This window comes from Halyomorpha halys, unplaced genomic scaffold (genome assembly GCF_000696795.3).
Source record: "Halyomorpha halys isolate HHAL.00 unplaced genomic scaffold, Hhal_1.1 Scaffold202.1, whole genome shotgun sequence".
Lineage (NCBI taxonomy): Eukaryota > Metazoa > Arthropoda > Insecta > Hemiptera > Pentatomidae > Halyomorpha > Halyomorpha halys.
Window position 1 is genome coordinate 21,450 of NW_027116652.1, and position 5,056 is coordinate 26,505.

Sequence of the window (5,056 nt, forward strand, 5' to 3'; positions counted from 1 at the left end):
CTCCTGAATTCAACCTCATTATGCACGGTCAGGTAGCGGTTCCCTGGCGAGGGAAGGGAGCCAGAAGGAGAGAGGAGAATACTGGGATAGAACATTCCTTCCAATCCATCTGAATTAGTTTACTCCCAATTTCTTTATTACCCAACTGGACAATGATCTTCATACAATTATATCATCTCATCAATATTTGCTATCATCAATTACCCCAATTCTAAATTTATTAACCTAACCTACAATGTTTGCTTTTGGCTGCGCCATTATAACCGTGTAAATTATTCAATAGATTTCAGAAATCTAATTTTCTCTTGTTCACTTTCTGCAAGCATGTAAGTGGTTCAATATATCCATTTTCATTCACGTTAAGCCAATTATTTTTTTCAATTAAATCTCTTACATTCATTCTACTCATAATAACCCAACCATCACATTCTAAATTGAAGTAGTGGCTGGCCTTAAATTGAAGGTGTTCTTCATACAGCCTCCTTTCTATTTAGTTTAGGTATTTGATAGTTTATTTATTTAGAAGTTCATACCAATACATTTATATCGCTTTTATTTAACGTCAATGTTGGATTTACATATCCGATTTTTTCGTAATTTTTTTTTAGGGGGGAGGGAGAGAGAGTCTTATAAAGGCTGGATCAGGGTTTTTTTTTATAATGCTCCCCTTAGCAGAGTATATCGAAAGCCAAGAAAACCCATAGGAATTATCGCCGAGACGGCATGCAAGCCTTGCTGCCCCTACCACCACGACAGGTACATCGAATCACTGACCAGCATCTAAACGAGACAGGCTTTTTTTGTGGTTACCAAGCGCAAATCCATTTTCGTTCCCATACGCCACTGTGACAGCACAACGTCACAGATTAGCCATAATACATGATTTCTATAATGGAGAGCTAGTCTCAAAACCTCTCTTTGTGTACCATAAAACTAATTTAAGATGACCATTAACACTCTAATCCTGTCTATCCTTTTATGGATAAAATTTGAACTCACATAAATATATTTTTTTACTTATTAACAGTAATGTAAATGTATACGAGATTAACACGCGCATTGGTTGAACAATAAATGTGTACCACCCACTCAGTAACTAATATGAATAAGTGAAAACTAATGTGATGGTGTATAAAGAAGTTATTGTACCTACGCTGACTTACGCTGCTGAAAGTTGGCCAAGTACCAAAAAATTCGAAAGCCATATACAAGCCACAGAAATGAAAGTTTTGAGGAAAGCTCTCGGCAAAATACGATTCGTGAATCGATCGATGAATGAGAAATAGAAAAGTTAATGGAGAAGCAGGGCTGGAACCTCTTATAGATGATATACATTGAAACAAATTGGCGTTGTTCGGCCATGAGTGATGAATGGAGATCAATTAGACTCTCAAAAAGTATTTGGGAGGCAAAAATCGAGGAAAAATACAACGTAGACGACCAAGGAATAAGTGGGAAGACCTCATATTGCATCTGTCAAGAAACAGAGGAATCACTCTTGGTTAAGTCAAGCACTTACGGCTGCTAGAGAGATATTTGAGAAATGGATAGGCTACCTTGAAACTGTTAGATATATGGGTCTTTCAAAGGAGAAGAAGTAAATGTATTTAAGCCCCCTTTTCTCTCTATTTTAATATGAACTCTTTTCAGCTCACAAAAAAGGGCTCCCATAGTAAAACACGGAACGGGACCCTGACTTTGTAACCGGTGACTCTCTTATTTATTACATTGCATTTACCCTCTTCTTATCTTTATTTTTTAGCCCTAATCAAGACCAACACTGTGGTTCGAAACGTCGTCAATCAATAAATAGCTGAAATTAATGTTGTTCTTCTGGACCGCCAGCTCATAGACCATCTGCATAAAAAAAAATCAAATATTTTTATGTTTCATCTTGAATTATTTTTATGAATCAGCATTAACGTCTAAATTTTAGTATAGGCATTGAGATCAATAATGGGCTTTCTTAAAATATTTGCCTCCCCTTGTTTTTGAGGATGCTGATCACTTTGAAGTTTGACTTCTCATTTTTTTCCAGGCAATTTTTACAAAAATTAATCGTTTTTCTGTGTTTCGCTCATAATATGAAAACCATGCATTTTCAAAAGTTTGGCAAATATGTCGGCATATGTGGGCCAATACTGCTTTCTTGCTATATTAATCTTTCCATACCATTATTTTTTTTCTATATTATATTTTCTGTGTTATTGGAGAAGTTTGTCGAGGGGTGCGGTCAGCAAAGAGCAACATAAATAAACAAAACCATATTTATTTATTTTATGCCGACGTTTCGACCTGAATTTCAGGTGTTCATCAGGGGCTATGGCGTAGAAGGTAGGCCTGCAACTCAAGCAGGTCTGCAACTGTCTCGAAATTTTTTCTATCATTTTTCTACAAATTTCAATTGTATATGAATTATCCATATCCAATTATCCATATTCCAAAGCCGATGATTCATCCTTTGACAATCATATCCACGAGGCGAGCCGTTTTATTATAGGGCTATAGAGTAAATTACTTTCGTCAAATAGAATTGGATAAAATGCGCACTAGATCATGTATGCATCAATTTCCAACTTTCCTTCAAAATTGTGCCAAATCGAAGGAATAAAAACAAAAATACGTTTGCGCATGTATTCTACTGTGAAAGTAGAGGAGGGAATTTTGTGACTTTAAAAAGAGACTGAACAATTTTCAGAACTTATCCTTAATTCCGTCATAACAGTGTTGGTCAATTTTTTTAAATATAATTTAAATAATATCGATCAATAGCTTTCATATTATAGGAGAAAACCCGAGAAAAAAAATTATTTTGAATAAAAAAATGATTTAAAAAAAATAAATAAATCTCTAAATATTGTTCGGCACACTCAAAAACATCGTAGTGCAAAACGTTTGTTTTTAAACGCAAAAATTATTAAAACTTTGATAATTATTTTCACCTAGTTGCCAACTGATATATTTTTTAGAAAAAGAATGTTAATAGAAATTTTAAATTAATTGATATTTATAACTATTTCGTGATAATTGTAATTAAAATAAAGCTGTACTGCTAAAACCCAGGAAGGGTTGGAGGTGATATACTTCATAAGGTTTCTGTTACTTGACCTACGGTTGTGCGAGGGGAAATTTGGTCATAATGAGGACCGTCAGATTTTTTCCTAGTTAAGGGTACCCGTTTATGGAGCTGAATAGACCACAGAGCTCTACAGGGTTGACTCACGGCTACAGTAACAAAATAAATAATTATCTGGCACCACCGAACCCTTGGAGTTATTAGCACAGCTCCTTGCCACTGAGCACACTGGCAGTTCCGCTCACATTATGTCATAATTATTGTTTTAATTTTTATTAATATTCTTTTTCGGAAAAATACGTATATATGTTTAAAAATGATAAAGACAGAATTATAAGGTCCAATATCATTTTAGTATAATTTATTATAAGACATAGAATTTGAATTTAATGCAAAGACCAGATTCACTCTCTTTGCACAATATTTTCCCTAAGAAATTGGAATGTCTTATAGTTACATACTTCTCTTTAGTTATTTTGTTCATAGGTATCCTGAATGTTAAATATTTTTTTTATTTGTCATCATTTAATTAAGATGGATATTGTATTTGGAATATTATATATTATTATAAACATATATAATCAGTTAGATTTCTTATTATAAGTAAATAATGTAAATTTGTATCATTTTAAATGTTTTTCCCAAATTGTGAAACAGGCTATTATTTATTGATTAGAGAACACTCATGTTCTATACCACTCATACGATTCAAGATTTTATAAATTAATATTATCTTTTTTTGTTTAAACTTGAAATGACCTGCTTAATTGGACTACCACGACCAATAACATTCAATGTTTAATTTAGCTAAGTGGTTTTGATGGTGTACAGTAAACCAGCTTTTTTAATGCATCTTGATTTTAACTGAGAAAAAAATTAAAATTGAAGATAATCTACAAATCTAACAATCTTAATCTTCAAAGATTTATATAATGCACAGGTTTTAATTGTTTCCTGGCTTAAATAAATTAACTGAGATGTAAATTCTTTTTTTTTTTTTTTTTTTAAGGTATAACCATGAAAGAATTTTATGATTTAAAATAAAAAGGAATGTTGTAAAATTAATTTTAAAAATTATGACTGTAAGTGCGGATATGATTTAAGTAATGTAATCATTGATTGAAATAATAGGAATCGTATCGAAATAACCGTTTTTGTTTTTTAAATTTATTTATTGCTATTTACAACTGTACAACTGTACTTTTGCATTTATTTATTTACAACTTTTACACAAAAATACATCAAGCAAATGTAGATGTAAGATAAAAATGGAGTGATACAGGCATGTAGTGAAACTACCCATTGGTACCACTCTAATCATATTTCTACACTAGTAGGTCTCGAAATCAGGCGCCAGAAAAAGAAGCAAGGTTTGAAACAAGAGGATTCTGATAGTTAGGGAGTTTATAATGGAAGGATTGATATCTGGTTCGGTCTAGATCGGTTACATATGGGACATTAAATTCTTTGGGTGGTTTTATTCGTGACGAAGTAAGCAGCATGGAGGAATTAACGAAGGATTTTGGATTGGATACGAGAGGTTTAGGTGGAGTCCCAAAACTCAACTCCAAAAATGTCCAGATAGCCCTTAAAATTGTCATGTCTTTTGTAATGAATAGGAAGTTTAGACCCTTAGTCTACAACTGCTTGAATAGTTGAAACCAAAGTTTCGTGTCTTTTCAGTTTAGTGTGAGAATTCCAGGTTAGTCGTTTGCTCAGATGTACCCCAAGGAAGCGGATCTGTTCTACAGGTGTAAGAGCAATATTATTAAACGATACTGCAGGTCAGTCAGTAGGTTTACGACAAAGGTTAAATGTGATCTGATGGGATTGGTCGGGATTAATTTTTATCCTCTAATTACGGCACCATTCCAATTGACTGCGAGTACACATGTGTCAGCGTAAGTGGTGATGTCAGTTGTATAGACTATGGGCGGATAGAGGGAAGAGGGATGAATAGGAAACATTGTGGTTTACTTT